General features: G+C 39.2%; 1 pseudogene; it reads right to left on the bottom strand.

The window, feature by feature from the left end:
- Positions 1 to 17,713: 17,713 nt before the first annotated feature.
- Positions 17,714 to 18,243, bottom strand: LOC122427795 (annotated as a pseudogene).
- Between the last annotated feature and the right edge of the window lie 690 nt (positions 18,244 to 18,933).

Genomic DNA, 18,933 nt, shown 5'->3' with positions numbered 1-18,933 from the left:
CCTAATAGTGGTCTGTGTCTCTTCCAAGAAACAATTGTCTTTTTCTGGACACAAATATACTTGAAAGACTGAGATGTACCTTTGTGGCCAAAGAAAACAACAGAAAGAGAGCCCAAGTGTTCATAACATTTTAAACAAAATCATGCCAATTCTGTAATCCTGAAATGAGAAGAGACTTTTGAGCAATCACTGAAGAACTATTAATAAGAAATTTACTTCCAGTATTTGCTACAAGTCAGCAACTTAACTAAAATTGCATTGTAAAATTTGACCAATTCCAAACTTACCAACTCATCACAATGTCTAAATTACCACCTCATCTCTTTTTTATTTTTCTACTTTTTTCCACGCAGTGCAGCATGCAAGGTATCAGTTCCCCTGCCAGACATGGAACCCACGCCCCCTGTAGTGGAGTCTTAACCACTGAAGTGCCAAGGGAGTTACTACTTCTTCACCTTTTAGCTCTTAGCTGGTATCACACTGGACTTTTACAATGCATTGAGAAGATTTTTGTTTCCAGACTCCCCAGTGTAGTTCTATGTGTCTAGGATATTGTGTTCTAGGAATCAATAATAGATAAACTCTCAGAAAAACTTCCTACATAGTTTGCAGTTATATATCCATGTCAGGACGTCCCTGGTATTCTAGTGGTTAAGAATCCACCTTGAGATGCAAGGGACACTGGTTCAATCCTTGGTCTGGGAAGATCCCACACGTGGCAGGGCAACTAGGCCCATGTACCACAATTACTGAGCCTGTGCCCTGGAGCCAGTCAGCTGCAACTACTGAGAGACTGCTGAAGCCCATGCACCCTAGAGCCTGCGCTCCACAAGAGAAGCCACCGCAATGAGAAGACCATGCACTGTAACTAGAAAGTAGCCCCCACTCTCCACAACTAGAGAAAGCATGCGTACAACAATGAAGACCCAGCACAACCATAAATAAATATATATATACGTGTATGTATGTATGCATACATATATATATACATTTTTTTTAAAGATGAACAGAAATCATACTTTTTAAAAAGACATCCATGTTGAAAAAACTTGAAATGTAAATTCAGGGTTACTGAGAACTTTCAAGGCTACATCAATATTTTTTACACTTGTCCTTCTAAATACAAGATATTTATAACATGTAATAGTTTAATCCGACCAAATCAGTTTCTCAAAACTTTCTATGGCTACTCAATATATATCATGTTCTTCCTGCATGGAAAAGAGCTATTGCTGATCATTTAATTGACTCTATGAAAGGACTAAATGGGGTTGAAGTCATTCCCATTAAGTCACATCCTTAAAATAAGTGATTGTAGTCTTCTGCAATCTGTGCAAATCTCCTTTACTTTATATATTTCAATGTGTAATTTTGACTTTGAATCAAACTATTTCTTTCTTCAAATTCAGTGTTGCTTTTCTGTTTTATCCTTTTTTTTTCTGCCTGTTTGGAAGGCCTTACATTTGTCTGGTTGCTCTAATATGGGGAGGCAGCTAGTCCATAGGCATCCTTTGTCTTCTGCTGGTATCTGGTAAGGTGCATCTCTTCCCTAGCATTTTTTGGTCCTTATTTCCACCTGCATCTGATAAAATTACCTCTGTGTTACCATGACCTCCAACTGACAGGTCCTTGTACTCTTTATCCCACTCTCAAGGGTCCTTTGAGTCTGTTGGCCCCTTTTAGAAAGATCCACACCCCTTTCATCAGCGCAGAGCTGATCCACATTTCACACTGTGTGCTTATGAAACTGCCCTTAAACCCATCTGCAGAGCTGCTTCGCTCAGCCCCTGCTGCTCTAGTGCTTAGCTGGCTCTTTCAAACAACATACTAGGAGGTGAAGATTAGTTTCCCTGTTTATTGAACTACTCTCCATATCTCTGGGGTTTCCAGTGGCCCAGAGCAGAATAGGAGCACAAGAACTGTTCTCCAAGACAATTTATGACATCTGTCTCCTGTTTAATCTATACTGCTTCCTGTTGTTGTCATTGTTGTTCAGTTGCCAAGTCTGACTCTGCAACCCCAAGGACTGCAGCACACCAGCCTCTCTGTCCCTTACCATCTCCCAGAGTTCTCCCAAGTTCATGTCCATTGAATTGGTGATGCCATCCAACCATCTCATCCTCTGCCACCTTCTTTTCCTCTTGCCTTCATTCAATCTTTCTCAGCATCGGCATCTTTTCCAATGAGCCAGTTCTTTGCATCAGGTGGCCAACGTATTGAAGCTTCAGCTTCAGCATCAGTCCTTCCAATGTGTATTCAGGTTGATTTCCCTTAGGATTGACTGGTTTGATCACCTTGCTATCCAAGGGACTCTCAAGAGTCTTCTCCAGCACCACAATTCAAAAGCATCAGTTCAGTATTCAGCCTTCTTTACGGTCCAACTTTCACATCCATACATGACTACTGGAAAAACTATAGCTTTGACTATGCAGACCTTTGTTGGCAAAGTTATGTCTTTGTTTTTTCATTTGCTGTCTGGGCTTGTCATAACTTTCCAAGAAGCAAGCATTTCTAATTTCATGGCAGCAGTCACCATCCACAGTGATTTTGGAGTCCCAAAAGAGAAAATCTGTTACTGCTTCCACCTTCCCTCTTCTATTTGTCATGAAGTGATAGGACCAGATGTCATGATCTTAGTTTTTTGAATGCTGAGTTCTACATGTTAAGCCAGCTTTTTCACTCTCCTCTTTCACCTTCATCTAGAGGCTTTTTAGTTCCTCTTTGCTTTCTGCCATTAGAATAGCATCATCTGCATATCTGAGGTGGTTATTTCTCCCAGTAATCTTGATTCCGGCTTGTAATGCTGCCTCCTATACATTTGTTTTGTGTCAGGGATATAGTTATTATCTGTAAAAATCCAGCGTCTTTCTTTATGGTATTAAATTTATGTTCTGACTCTTATACAATTTTTCTCTGGATTTTCAAAACTGGGCTCAGAGCATGTGGAAATCTTTTCTCTTTCAAAAATCCCAGATCTTACAATGCAAAAGCTCTTGTTTTCAAAACTAGTATCTCTGTTAGGGTTGCAAAATGTGTTAATTTTAGTTAGGACTACCCTAAGAAAATACCACAGACCGGGTGAACTAGACAACAAAAGTTTATTTTCTCACAGCTCTGGATGCTTGAAGTCCAAGATCAAGGTGTCATGGCTTCTACTGAGGCCTTTCTCCTTTGTCCGCAGATGGCCACCCTCTTGCTATGTCCTCACGTGGTCTCCTCTTGTCTGTGTATTATCTGTGTCTCAATTCCCTCTCCTTATAAATATTCCAGTCATATTGGATCAGGACTCACCCAAACGACCTCATTTTACCCTAATTCTTTTTAAAGGTGCTGTCTCCAAATACAGTCACATTCTGATGTATTGGAGGTTAGGATGTTAATATATGAACCTGGCAGATGTCAGGGAGGATGGTGCAGAAGGGGAACACAGTTCAACCCACAAAACAAAATAATCTATTTAGAAACGTGTGTGTGTGTTCAGTTGTGTCTGATTCTTTGGGACCCCATGGACTGTAGCCCACAAGTCTCTTCTGTCCATGGGATTTCCCAGGCAAGAATACTGGAGTAGATTGTCATTTCTTTCTCCAGGAGATCTTCCCAACCCAGGGATCAAACCTACGTCTCTTGTGTTTCTTGCATTATCAGGAGGATTCTTTACCACTGAGCCACCTGGGGAGCCCATATTTAGAAACTTAGTGGTCTTCTAAATTTTCTTTGGACTCCTCTATGTCCTCTTTTCTCTGGGGCAAATGAATATGAATTATGGCAGTTATGCAGTGAATGGAGGGTCTCAGAAATCTAATTCTCATGGTTTACAAAGCCCTTCGTAAACTTTCATTAATTTCTTTGACGTCTTCTTTCAGCTTTCCTCCTGTTTCACTTTCTCTCCTCTAGTTATATAAGAGTTCTTTCGGATTCTCAAAATTCCCACTGCGTCCCTCACCTCTGGGTCTTGAAACACATTGTTCCCAGATCTGAAATGCCTTCTCTCATTCTACCTTCCTTTACCTTGCTAACTCCTCCAAATCATTCATGTCTCACTGTCTGCTCTTTCTGGGGCCTGAAACTAGGTTAAGCTTCCCAATCTGTCAGGCTTCCCATAGCACATAACTGTGCTATGTGAGTTAAAATTGTGAGTTACAATTTTATAGGACTCTGTCGCTACCCATTTCATCATTATGTAATATCTGTATTTTCTGCTAAGCTGTGAGCTCCACAGTGAGAAGGACAGTATCTGTGCTGGTCACTGCTGTATCCAGAGTGTCTGCCACGATGTCTGGCACAAAGTAGAGACTGATTAATATTCACTGAATGAGTGAAAAATTAACTTCGAGGTGTTACTGGCTTGGTGCACAGGAGTGGTATCTTGTGGAATTATACTCATGTTTTTTTAAAGACACAGACCTTGCTCTAGGTATCAGGCAGGATCATTAAATAACAGAAACTTACCTGAGCTAATTTAAGCAGAAAAGGATATTGAATAGCTTGCAGTGTCTTCCAGAAAGCTAGAGAACCCAGTTTGGAGGTTACAATGCCCAAATCACAATGCAAAACTGTTGCTACCTCTGGGCACCCAATGCCACAGCCGGTACTGTCAGCGTCACTAGACTCTGGGCACTGGGACCACTAGAACCACTGCTCCTACTGCCTCCACCAAGTCATCCCTGCTCCCTACAGAGCCTCCACGACTCAGTTACGATCCCTATTCTCACTGCCCGTGGCCACTGCTGCTGTCTGAATGGATTCTGGACAGACACCACATCTTCACATCGCCAGCCTCCAACTCAATAATCTGTTTGGCAGAGCCCAGTTAGTGACCAAGGCTCTAACTACAATGGAGGCTGGGGAAAAATGTTTGCGATCCTAATGTGTACCGCATATGGGCTTTCATCTTCCTGTATTCATCAGCAGTATCCCAAAGAGAAGATGACTCAGGGGCAGGACACCAGAGGAGGCAGGATTCTGGTGCAAAGGAGCAGGCATTAAAAGGACCAAGGAACTATGGAAGGTCTAAGGATGGGAGGCTGAGGGAAGGGATGCAGGGAGAAAGTCTATTCTGACTGAAGGTTTGGTCACATGCTATGATCTAAGAACACATACGTGTAATCACAGGTTCAAAGAGTGATTTGGAACATATGGGCTATGCCTTATAGTGTGAGAAATTTGCAAACATAGGAAGGAGGTTCAGACAATAGGAGGCCAAAAAAGAATGACAAATGTCCACTGCATGATTATCTCAGAAGCTAGAAATTCTGTCACCCCACAGAGATCTCTGTAATGTGTGTGTGTGTGTAATTAATGCATCTTTGCAATCTTTGACTCTAAACTTACTAGACCACAGTTTTTAAAAATGTCAACATCAGTGATCAGCTTTGCACACTTGCAGTTGATCAGTTCCACCTGCGACTCGTACTCAATATTTGTGCCCATCCCAACTACCTCATTTCTTTTCTATTAATACCCTTTGCTTCACTCTCTTATCTTCTTTTATGTATGTGAATCTTCTCACCTCAAGAGAGCAGAGGCTATGTTAAATGATCATGGGAATGTTGTGCCTAGTGAGGTTTTATACATAGAATAGGCTCTTTCTTGGGGGAAAAAAAAGTTAAATGGAAACATAAAGGGGAAATCTGCTTAATCCACGCCACCTCTCTGCAGTGCTGGTGCTAGGGTTTATTTTGTTCAGTGGGTCAGGTAGCTATTTTCAGCATTAACTTGATTTTTTTCACTACTACAGATCCCAGTTTCGTTGAAACACATCCTCAGGCCATTTCAGTCCTAGGAAATCTCTTTGTCCCATGTCTTTGAACCTGTGATTACACCTATGTGTTCTTAGATCATAGCATGTGACCACCCTTCAGTCAGAATAGACTTTCTCCCTGCATCCCTTCCCTCAGCCTCCCATTCTTAGACCTTCCATAGTTCCTTGGTCCTTTTAATGCCTACTCCTTTGCACCAGAATCCTGCCTCCTCTGGTGTCCTGCCTCTGAGTCACCTTCTCTTTGGGATGCTGCTGATGAAGCAGGAAGATGAAAGTAGGAACCAGAGGAAATCTGGAAGAAATGACAGCAGGGAATTCCTCATAATGATCTGGGTTTTATTTGAAATATCTTTTTTAAAAAATGTAAATGCCTCTTATACTGTGATTAACCTCTTGCTAGCTTATCCCCACCACCATTTTTTTCTTTTTTCTTTTGTCTTCTATGAGTTTTAAAGTTATATTTTCCATATCCATTTTTTAAGTAGTTACCCCAAGTATTTTAACATGCATGCTTTGAAAAGTTCAATGTTAATCAGTATCTTTCTATTTGTTCCCCAAAACAAAGACTCTAGTGCTTCAGACCTAATCAAACTTCTTGAATTATATGTTATTGTTGTCCAGTATTTGGTTTGTATTTTTTAATTTGACAAAATTAATACTATTGTTTTATACAGTCAATATTTGTTTAGATTTACCTACATTGTTATGGAAATCTTTCTGGGTAATTCCTTTCTGCATGTGAGACTTTCCACTTGGCATTACTTTTACCTGAATCTGTTGGTGGTAAATTCTGTTATCTTGGTTTTTTGTAGCATGTATTTGTTATTCTTTCCCTCTTCCCTTGAAAGATCATTTCACCATGTATTTCATTGCTGGTTGACAATTATTTTCACTCAGCACTTTAAAGATACCATTCATTGTCTTCTAGTTTTCATTATTGTACAAAAATTACTCCATTAGGTTATTTGCAATGTCTTGTAGAAAGTCTTGACTCTCTACTTGTTTTGCAAGCCTTTCCCTTGCTTTTGATGCTTTGTAGTTTCACTGAGATTTACATCTATATGAGAATTTCTTTTTATTTTTGCCTAAGATCTTTTTGGATTTCCAAATCTGAAAATCAGTTGTGTTTTTTTAAATTTTAAGTTCAGGAAACTTTTGACCACTATCTCCTAAATGATTGCTTCTTCCACATTCTCTTTATTCTATCCTCCTAAAACTCCAATTAGAGAACACCTCTATATGTTAGAGAAGTTAGAACTTCTCTCTCCTCCATGTCTCTTAATCCCTTTCTACCCTTATTTTTATACTAAGGAGTAAATCCTTTACAACCTGCAGTAGCAGGCTGTAAAAAAAATCCACTTCTAGTTAAATATAATTGGAATTATAAAGCTCCAGAAAAGGAATAGGAAGTAACCAGATCTTATTCTAACACAATGCAAAAGTTCAATCTTCAGTCAGACCTGAGCAAGGTTATTAGCTATCTTGTCCTCAGGGCCACCCTGGTACCTCCCTGGAAAAGGCACACTCACACTAAGGTTGGGCTTCCCAGGCGGTGCTAATGGTAAAGAACCCGCCTGCCAGTGCAAGAGACATGAGAGATGCGGTTCCATCCCTGGGTTGGGAAGATCCCCTGGAGAAGGAAATGGAAACCCACTCCGGTATTCTTGCCTGGGAAATCTCATGGACAGAGAAGCCTGGCAGGCTACAGTCCATGGGGTCACAAAGAGTCAGACCTGACGGAAGAGACTTAGCATGCACACTAAGGCTGTGACCTTGATCTTGAGGAAGAGGTAGGTCAGAAAAAATATCATATTGCTCCTGGTCTTTGTTCACCAAGTAGATCTTCTCTCTGCAGAAGCAGGAGAAGGAAGGGGCCTGTGGCCCTCCGTATCAGTCTAAGTTATCTGCTTTGAGCAGAAAACGCTATTATTGAAAAGTTGTAGAAGAATGTAATGCATGCCAACCTACCCAAAGCCTAGCCAAGATCCCATACTGACTCCTTTGATTGACTTAAACATTGTGTGTTGAGGTCAGTTCCATCTGCAAAAGGCTTTAAGGACTGTTTCATACCTAGCCCCTGTCACAACAATCAAGCTCTTCACCAGTTGTTTTCAACAACACCGCAAGTATGATTTCCTTTCTCAGATGCTGAATTTGATGGATTTGCCAGTAGAAATTCTATCTACTTTTATATGAGCCATCATTATGTTGCCTCATTACCCTACCTCTAATGGCCAGACTTGAAGAATGACATAGTTACCTTTAAAGTACTTCATACCTGTTGCCTGGTTTATCATGACTGTTCATGTCATTCACACTTCAGAAATAGAAGTCAGTGTGACTGAATAATTATCCTGGCCATCTCTCTCCAGGCTCAGAGGACAATACACAACACACACACCATTTCAAGTCCTTTTTGGAAATAGATACTTAAGATAAATAAATAAAAAGACTTTCTCTGGAAAGCATTGTGTCCACACCTGGCGTTAATTCATTTGTACTATGAAGGCAAGTGTTTTCTATGATCTCCTTGGCATTGAATCAAGGTGGATTTTGTCATTATAATTGAGTCCACAGGACAAATGTAACAAAAGTTCTAGAAAAGTATTTCTCAAAGCACACTGTTCATAATAAGTGTACCTTGGGAAATTAAGATGTGTTATGTAAGAAAAGGGTTCCATAATCAAGCAATTTTGAGAAATACTGCTTTAAACAAGGATAACAAAGTTAAACAAGCCTCTTTACTACAGGACTTTTCAGAATCTTTAATATACTAATGTACATTGTAAATCATAAAGAAGATAATATCTGGCATTTTTCCAAATGAATTTGACTACGGAGTACTTTGTTGCTGAGCATCTTACCAGATGTGTTCCATGAAATAGACTCAAAACCTTGTTAAAGAGGAAGCATTGCTTTATTGGTCAACTTTCTTCCTCCTAAGGTAGAAAAAAACAGCAAATCCAAGAGAAGCATCTCTTTTGGAGCCATCTGGTGTTGATTTTTCATCTGGAATAGCTCTGTCACAGTCCTCTGAAAGAGATGTTTCTTGCCACAGAGTTTTTTTATCTGACCACTCTGAGCAATCACAGACCTCCCTGCTGGCTTCCCTACTTGGTCTCCCAAGACAACTGCAACCCAACCTTGTTCCTGGCCTCTACCCGTCATGTGTTCACTTGCCTCCTTTGGCTTTCAACCTTTATGATTTGACATTTCCACTGGACTCTGTGCCTTGGCCTCTGGTGATTGCTGTTAATTCCAAAACTCCATTCTTTTTCTGGCTGTTAGACTTAGATCCTGCACTGTATTTTGGGAGACCTCCACTTCTTGTCCTAATAATATGCCCCCATTCCTAGCCACTTACACTCAGCTACTAGGGACCGCTCACTTCTATTTCCCTATACATCCTTTCCAGCTTCCCTGTAAAAGTTTATTCTAGCCCTGTCCTTGACCCTCAGCTATAGTTACACTGACTACTGATGTTTGCCAGGATCATAAAATATCGGAAGGGTTTCTCTTGCCACATAAAAGATCAATCAAGCCACAGATGGAGTACACCTTGAGAGCTAAGGTTCAGTGTTAGTGTTTGGGCACTTTTGAGTTCCCTGTGGTTTGCAAGTTATATAGGTTCAGTCCGTGGGTATCTTAAGAGTCATTTTATACCAACAAACAATGGCATTAAACATACTTTTTCCTTCTATATTCTTAGTATCTTTTATCTGTTACACTCCATAAACCTTGCTAATTCACATGTTATTAGGAGTCATGGCAGTTCTCCGCTTATAGACCAGAGATTATGATCTCCCTGTCATTTTACTTGATTTTCTTTTGTTTTTAGTTATTTTTTCTGTTTAAGTGCCCAAAACCCTACAGGCAGAAGTGCCTTCAAATTAAAATGCATTGTTAATATTCCAGACCACACACTTAGTTCATGTGGCTTTGAGTTTTGCTGCTGAGATGACTGTGCATGATATTCTCATGGTGAGAAAATGTGCCCAACTCAGCTTGTTTTTGCAGAACTCTTTTGTTCCCTCAGGCAAACTTGGCATGGTTTTGCTAAAGGTTCAGTTGGGACAACCCATATTCTTTCCCCAAGGTCACTTTTCAAATTCCTTGTCAATCAGTTTAATGAAAGGTAAATAAGCACCTGACTTCAGAGTAGCCAAATAGTGTCAGTTTCTTGGAGGAAGTATATATGAGCATGTACATGAGTGGAAAGGGGTGGGGAGTTGAGAGGAGATTACAAGCTCCTCTTTCAGTGACATCATGAGGCAAAAACATTTAAGTATCTTAGAAAATTGGCAAGGCTCTTTATCAGTTGAGAGACAGGTACCATCACAAACTTCAGAAGGATACCACGGTGCTTATTTGCATTTTCATACTCATGGGGATGAGTATGTTTACAAAAGATTTAGAGGAGGTTGTAAATCATATTTTTAAGGAATATGACTTCCAAAGTAAACCAGATTCCAGAGCCACCCTCAAGGACACTTTTTCTTGTCTACTCAAGCCTGTCTGTTCCTCAGAATCACTTTACCCTTCACACGAACACTGATCTTTAAGCCTGGACCAAGTGCTTTCTCCAGGCTGCTCTGTTACAACTTGGCACATCTACCCCCTCTCTCTGGATACATCCACACATTCTCACTTCTGAGTCAAGAGTACTTGGCAATCATTTCCCTGCAAGGATTGGCTCTTCTTCTTCCTATCCACTTAGCCAAAGATTACTCATCTCTCAATGTCAAACTCACACCAGTTCAATTCTAAACTCCAAAAGGGTAGAGACTGTGTCTGTTTTCTTTCTAATCGTTTACCCAGTGTCTGGCATATGATGAATTATAAAAAAATATTTTTTGAGTAAATAGCAAATGATTGCATTTTAAACATTGGCTACAGAATCAGGAGAAGGAAACTGGAGAAGGAAATGGCAACCCACTGCAGTACTCTTGCCTGGAGAACTCCATGGACAGAGGAGCCTGATGGGCTATGGTCCATGGGGTAACCAAGAGTCGAACACGACTGAACACACAGCACAGAATCAGGAAATCCCAGGATATTTAACAAAAGGTCAGGTTGATGCCTGCCCTGAGTGACCAGTCCTGCAGAGGGCAGCTCTAATTATTTACCATTCATTCCCTGGATTTGTATTAAGCCCCAACTGTGTACCAACACTCCACAAGGTTTTGTGGGAGATACAAAGTTAAGTCAGACTTGATCCCTATTCTCCAAAAACCTGTAGTCAGGAAGGGGGAATTTGATATGCACATCAATAACTGGAATACAAGGTTGAAAGTGACAAAAGCCAACAGAGGAAAAACTATGATAGATGAGAAGAGGAAGGAGATTAATTATGTAAGATGATGTTACGTGAGACTTTGCTGTCTCACTTTGAGAGCCCAATAGGTGCCAAACACCTCACAGTGACTCTACTGCCCTAGAACAAGGTGCAGGACCACTTAGGGCATCTCAAGATACAGAAGGGATGATGTGCCTAGGGGCAGACTGGGGTATTTCTTTGGAGAGAATGATCAGTGTCCTATGTATTCCCCTCTCACTGGTCCTCCAGGTAGAAGAAAAGGTGTTGGGGAACAAAGGAGTTGCTGTCCTTCACCTCAAGCCAAGTGGAGGAGTTCTAAGAGCACATCAGAAGTTTGTGGAGGGGCCTTGCCTGGTGATCCAGTGGTTGGGAATCTGCCTGCCACTGCAAGGAACGTGAGTTCGATCCCTGGTCCTGGAGGATCCCACAAGCTGAGGAGCAGCTAAGCCTGTGCTCCACAGCTACGGAAGCCTGCACCCTAGAGCCCAAACTCCACAACAAGAGAAGCCACCACAATAAGAAGCCTACACATTGCAACTAGAGAGTAGCCCCTCTGGCTGCAACTAGAGAAAGTCCACACATAGCAATGAAGACCCATTTCAACCGAAAAATAAAATAAATAAGAAGTTTGGGGAATGTGAGGACTTGTGCCTTAACCTAATCTGGTCATTTAACGGTGAACAACTACCATCAGCAGACAGAAGAGAGGAGAATGTATTGGGAGCACGCTGCAGTCCCACAAACAGCAAGACAGAGGTTCGTGTTTTCCTGGAAGGAAAGAGGTAGGTTCCATGAGAAGGAACTGATATGGAGTCTTCTCAAAACAGAACATACTCAAGAAGATTCCCCAGTTAGGGAAAGGGTCCCAACAGAGAGGGTCTGTGTAGGGTGTTTGAAATCACAGGGCTGATCACAGGAATCAGCTCATCAGCAGCTTCCAGAGGACAAGCATTGTGTACGCTGGGGAGACTGCCATCTAAGGTCTCACTGGGACACTCTCCAGAGAACCCACAAAAGCACTTCATGAGAGCCAGCAACCAGGGGGATCCAATAGGTCACCACAGCTGCTCTAGCCCCACGGACCAGTGCCATTTCCCCTAATCCCCTCTGCCTTGGCCCAACTCTAAGGGTTTAGGCAAGCCGGCAGTGAGTGAGCTGAAGGAGGGGCTGGGGACCCATGAAGAAGCCAAACAGGAATGTTCTGCCTCCTCTGTGGGCTTCCAAGCCCCGGTCAGGACTCTGCTGCAGGAAGAGAGAAACTTTATATTGGATAAAAGTTTGAAGTTTCGATGGTTACCCTGGACCAGGCTGAATTTTTATGGGATTATGAGGCAAGAGTGGACTTTTTTAATGCCAAAACAAAGGGACTATTTATTCATTATCTAAGCATGACTGGAAAAGCCATGGGAACTGCCCAATATTTATGTCATCCAGGGAGGGTGTAAACCAAGCAAAAGGAGAGAGAGAAAAATGCTGCTGTCTGTTTGCATCTATCTAGTGACAGTTCATTCAGTAAAAGCAGTTATAGTCCTTCCAGATGAGGACATAAGAGAAGAGAAGAAAAAGATTATTTTTAAACTTGTTATTAAAATATAATATTCTGAAAGTATATCTCTCATAAGTGTGTAGCTTGATACATCTTCACAAGTTGAGCATATTCATGTACCCAGGATACATCAATCTCTAACATGCCAGAAAACCCCTTTGGGCTTCCTTTCAATCACTACTCCACCCCCAGGGTAACCACTGTCCTGATTTCTAACAGCCTAGGGAGTTTTGGCTTTTTTGTACTTCAGGTAAATAAAATCAAGCTCTGTAAAGACAATGTGTGCCCTTTTGAGACTTCTTTTGGTCAACATTCTGTTTGTGGGATTCCTCCGTACTGTCCTATATTGTCACAGAGTTTTTATTCTCTTTGCTATGTGTGGCATCCTTTTGTGTGACTATACCACACTTTATTTATCCATACTTCTGTAGATAGGCATTTAAATAGTGTTTTTATAAAAGTTCTTGGCTTCCCAGGTAGCACAGTAGTAAAGAATTCAGTGCAAATGCAGGAGATGCAAGAGACGCAGGTACATTCCCTGGGTCAGGAAGAGCCCCTCGAGTAGAAAATGGCAATCCCCTCCAGTGTTCTTACCTTGAAAGTTCCATGGACAGAGGAGCTTGGTGGGCTAGAGTCCATGGGGTCACAAAGAGTAGGACATGACTAAACACACATGTTATGTATGTTCTAGTATGTCTTTATTTTTGGTTACATACCCAGAAGTAGAATTGCTGGCCCACAGACTATACATGCATTCAGCTTGGTGAGATATTGCAAAAACAGTTGTCTCAATTTTCACTCACACAAGCATATGAATTCTGTTACTGCACTATCACATCAACACTTGGAATTCTCCTAACCTTTGAATTTTAGCCATTCAGATGGGAGCAGTGGTATCTTGTGGTGGTTTTAATTTGCATTTTCCTAAAGACTAATGAAGTTGAGAAATTTTTCATGTTTATTGACCATTTTTCTACATTCCTTTATGAGGTGACTGTTCAAGTTTCTGACCTTTTTTTTTCCTAAATGAATTATTTCTCTTTATTACTTTGTAGGAGTTTATTATATAGGTTTGATAGGAGTCCTTTGTCAAATACATGTATAGTGACTGTCTGCTCTTAATCTGGGTTGTATTTTTACTCAAGATATTTTGATGAACAGATGCTATTAATTTTAACATAGCCCAATGTATATAGTGTTGGGCACATTTCCAGGTAAAATTTTTTCATATACTTCTCCAATTCACTCAATGCTGGTTTATGCAGAAAAATACCTTTCCACTGCAGTATTTCATTTGATATATAAAGTAGGTACCATATATTGTGGCTCTGCTGATGGACTCTGTTCTGTTCTATTGGTCAGCTATCTATCATTGCATCAATATCATATTGCTTTAATTATTTATTACGTTGTTGTTGTTGTTCAGTTGCTAAGTCATGTCCAACTCTTTGTGACCCTATGGACTGCAGCACACCAGGCCTTCCTGTCCATCACCATATCCCAGAGCTTGCTCAAACTCATGTCCATTGAGTTGGTGATGCCTTCCCACCATCTCGCCTTCTATTGCCCCTTTCTCCTGCCAGCCTCAATTTTTCCCAGCATCAGGGTTTTTTTTTCCAATGAGTTAGTTATTCACATCAGGTGGCCAAAGTATTGGAGTTTCAGCTTAAGCAGCAGTCCTTCCAATGAATATTCAGGGTTGATTTCCTTTAGGATTGACTGGTTTGATAGCCTTTCTGTCCAAGGGACTCTGAAAAGTCTTCTCCAGCACAATTCGAAAGCATCAATTCTTTTGTGCTCAGCTTCCTTTATTCTAACTCTCACATCCATACATGACTACTGGAAAAACCATAGATTTGACTGTATAGACCTTAGTTGGCAAAGCAATGTCTCTGCTTTTTAACTCACTGTCTAGATTTGTCATAGGTTTTCTTCCAAGGAGCAGGCATCTTTTAATTTCATGGCTGCAGTATTCTCTTATTATTTTCTTTTAATGTTTTTAAGATCTGAAGTTATTCCTTCTTCTTTTTTTTTTTTTTTTGGTAGAAAAGGAAGTTTGCATTATTTCAGATGCCAACAGTGGAGGGGGGGCGGTGGGGGCAGGAAAAGGTCAATGTTTGCCCAGAGGCTGACTTCCTGCCTCCTCATTGACAATCAGTAAGAGCCTTTATAGACAGAGGGAGAGGGCTACAGGCAGACAAAGCCCAGTCAACTCTGACAGTCATATTCAGATCTGTTATCAGTGATCTGCCCAGTGTCATCTTGGTTGTTTTAGGTACAGTTGATCTTCATTTCCAGAGTCAATTTATCTCCATTTCTTTGAAGCCCTTTCTTGGAACTTCTTTCTCCTGGTAGGGGTTTCAGTATCTATGAGATATATTACAAGATATAGCTCAGGATATTATCTATAGCCCTTGAGAGGGAACTAAAGGTCCTTGACTATGCTTAATGAGTCCATTATTAGTATTTGGTCTCCTTTGACTATTTTCCTTTATTTCTGCATTTTCTCACTTCTCTGGTTAAACTTATTCTTGGGCTAAATTTTCTCCACAGACAGAAGGCAGATTGAGGATATGGGGGGTGGAGGTGGAGACAATGACCTTAGGGTCCTGCTCCGTTTCAGTATGATGCATACTCTGTTAAAGCAGTTGGCCATGGGCTGATGCAAAATTTCTTTGTGGAGGACAAGAAGGGAAGCAGATGTTCTGATCTGGTTCCCTCAATGTGGCAACTGCCATTGCAGGTGTGGGTCAAGCAGGGTTGCAAGGGGTGGTGGAGAACTATATGAACCAGGACAAAGCTGTCATCCACTGCCACTGACCTTCAGACATGTCACTGTGCAGTTGGGACAGGACAGCCTTTCGGCTCCAGTCTTCCTGTTAGCATCACCTTGGACCTGACACCTCATTTTTAAAGCTATGATTCCTTTTTCACTCTAGATATTAATACACCAGTATTGGTAGTAGGATTTATTCATTTTATGAATCTTTCAAAATACCAACTATTGACTCTTAACTTTTTTACTTTTTTTATTGCTTGTCACTTTTATTTATTTCCACTCATTTCCTTTTTCTATGTACTTTGTGTTTATTCTGCTGGGCTTTTCTAACATTTATGTGAAAATCTTAGATGATTGCTTTTAAATCTGTCTTCTTTTTCAAGATATTCATGTAGAGCTATAAATTTTCCTCTAATCACATCTTTAGCTATATCCCACAAATTTTTTAACTTGTGTTTTGCTTATCATTTAGTTACAAAGATTTTCTGTTTTCTTTGTGACTTTTTCTTGACCCATAATCTATTTAGAAATGTTTTACACAATTTCTAAATATATAGAATGTTCTAAATATTTTTCATTATTAATGTATAACTTAACTCTATTGTGGTTAAACAATATACTCTGTAGGATATCTAATTCTTGAAATCTATTGAGTTTTATTTTTAAATAGGTGAAAATATGGTCTGTCTTGGTAAATGTTTCATGTGTACTTGAAAAAAATGTACACACTGCAGATGTTATTTATAGTAGTCAGTTAAATCATGTTGGTTGTCTAACCATAGCCTTATTGGTTTTTTTCCTACTACCTGTTTATCAGTTACTTAGAGGGGTGAGGGTATTAACAACTTCAGCTATGATTACGACTTTTTCTATTTTCCTTATATTCTGACATATTTTGCTTTGTATAGCTTCAATCTCCATTACAAAGTCTATACATATTTAGAACTGAATCGACCTTTATATTATTACAAAACATTTCTATTTATTTCTGCCAGTAGTTTTTATTTAGAAGTCTACTTTTTCATTTATTAACATAGCCACACTAGCTTTCTTGGGCTTAGCATTTTCATGATATATCTTTTTTCATCATTTTACTTTCAGATTATCCATGTCTTTATATTTAAACGTCATCTCTTATAAACAACACTGAGTTTTGTGTTTTTATCTGAACTGACAATCTCTATAACTCAAATGTTAATCCATTTGCATTTAATGAAATTAATGATATTGTTGGACTTCAGTCTTGCTATTTGTTTTTTATTCGTTCTCTCTGTTTCAATTATTCCTCCTTTCCATCTTTTTTTGGGTTGAATATCTTTATTTTACTTTATTAGTTTTTTAATTATAACTCTTCATATAAACTTTTTTCCTGTATAATGTACCTTACAACAATATGAACTCATTCACTTCCCCTCCTGTGCAATTATTGCTTGTGTACTTATTGTTATGTATTTTGCTTTTATATATTATAAAATTTCATAATACAGCATTATTATCTTTGCTTTAAAAGTTAAATCATCCTTAGAGAAACTAAGAGAAGAAAAAAATAGTAAACTATATGTATCTACATATTTATCATTTATTCCAAAGTCTTTCCTATAGATTCATATTTCCAGCTGGTATCATTTCCTTTCAGAGTCAAGAATTTCTTTTAATATGTCTTTTCAAGAATTTCTGTAGAAAATAAATCCTTTCACCATTCTTTTATCTGAAAAATCTCTATTATTCTTCATTGTTGAAGGATATTTTTACTGTATATAGAATGCTAAGTTGATAGCTTTTCATTTCAACACTTTAATAATGTTATTCTGTTTTGTTTTAGTTCCATTATTTTCTGATAAAAATAAGATATCATTCTTATAATATATATTTTCTCTGTTTTAAAATTTTTCCTTTCATCTTTTGGTCTTAGCAATTGGACTACCATTTGCATAGAAGTGGTGTTCTTCATATTTTTCCTTTTAAGAGTTCTCTGAGCTACTTGGATTGAAATATTTCCACTAAGTTAAGGAAATGTTTAACTTACTGCTTAGGAAAAAAAATTCTACCACACACTGTCTCCTTTTTTCTGATACTCCAGTTATCCAGTCAGTCAGCTTGTTGTCCCACAAGTCACTGCAGTTTGGCTAATTTTACAAGTTTTTTTTCCCTCTCTTTTTCAGTTTGAAAATTCCTGTTCACTTGTCTTTTTTTTTTTTCATTCATGAGATATTTATTAAAATAACACATTTAGGGAAAAAAATCAATACAATGTATATCATTACTGAAAACTGTATACCATCATACAAAAAAGGATTTTATTTTGGGAAGTCAATTCCTAATTTATGGCAAGTTTTACTTCAGAAATAAAACCACAAAACAACACAATCTAATTCAATATTAAAGGCTGGCATGCTGAGCAAGGAATGTTCTTATTCTTTGTAGGAGTTCCTTCTTTACACTGTCAGGTACCAGGGCTCTGCCTTTTGGTGTGATTTCAGCCACCAAGATCAACAGTAACGTGTTCTAGTCCCTTTTCTTTAATTACCTCTTTACAGTGTGCCTTCAACTGATCCTTCCAGCCACATTCAATTAATTTAGCTCTCAGCAACTCTTTGAGGCATTCTCTTTCTCCAGTTTCTATCAACTTTTGGTTAATTGCTGCTCTCATCTGCGCATCTTTGTTCATCTTGCTAACCACCATCACCGCGGGCGAGGGCCATCCCTTCCCAGCAACGAAATGACCCTTGCGCTGACGACCGTTACCTACCACACTCTTCGGCTGCCTGGACCTAGACCCTCAGTAGCTCGGGCACCTAAGCACACAGAAAGCTAGCACACGCATTTCCCTGTTCACTTGTCTTTAAATTGGCTGGTTCTTTTTCTGCATTATCCGATCTTTTAAATTCTATCCAGTAATTTTTTCTTTTCTGATATTGTATTTTCAGCTGTAGAATTTCAAGTTTGTCATTTTATAGTTTCCATTTCTTTTTGGGGATTCCCTGTCTGTTCACCAATTTTACTTATCTTTTCTTTTTTATTCATTAATATATTTATAAAACTTGTTTTAAAATCCCAGTCTCAATGCTAATGTAAAAGTCTTGAGTACGTTTCCTCTTTGATTGATTGTTTATATGTTTCTGTTTCTTCAAGTGTCTAATAATTTATTTTATCCTGGACAGTGTGGGTGATACATTACAGAGATACTGTATTTTTGAAAGAAAGCTGAATTTGTACTAACATACAGTTAAGTCATTGGTGGATCACGTTAACCTTTTTTTTCAGTTTTATTGAGAAAAAATTGTCATACATCACTGGATAAGTTTAAGGCATACATCATGATAGTTTGCTTTACATACATTGTGAAATGATTAATACAATAGGCTAACATCATCTCATATAGATATAATATAATGAAAGGGGGAAAAATTATCCTTGTAAAGAGAACTCTTAGGATTTACTCTCAACAACTTTTCTGTATATCATACAGCAGTGTTAAATATAATCATCCTGTTCTACATTACACCTCTTGTACTTATAGAAATTTGTAC

This window comes from Cervus canadensis, chromosome 2 (genome assembly GCF_019320065.1).
Source record: "Cervus canadensis isolate Bull #8, Minnesota chromosome 2, ASM1932006v1, whole genome shotgun sequence".
NCBI lineage: Eukaryota > Metazoa > Chordata > Mammalia > Artiodactyla > Cervidae > Cervus > Cervus canadensis.
The sequence above is the reverse complement of the archived record's forward strand: the minus strand, read 5'-3'. Positions and strand labels throughout refer to the sequence as shown.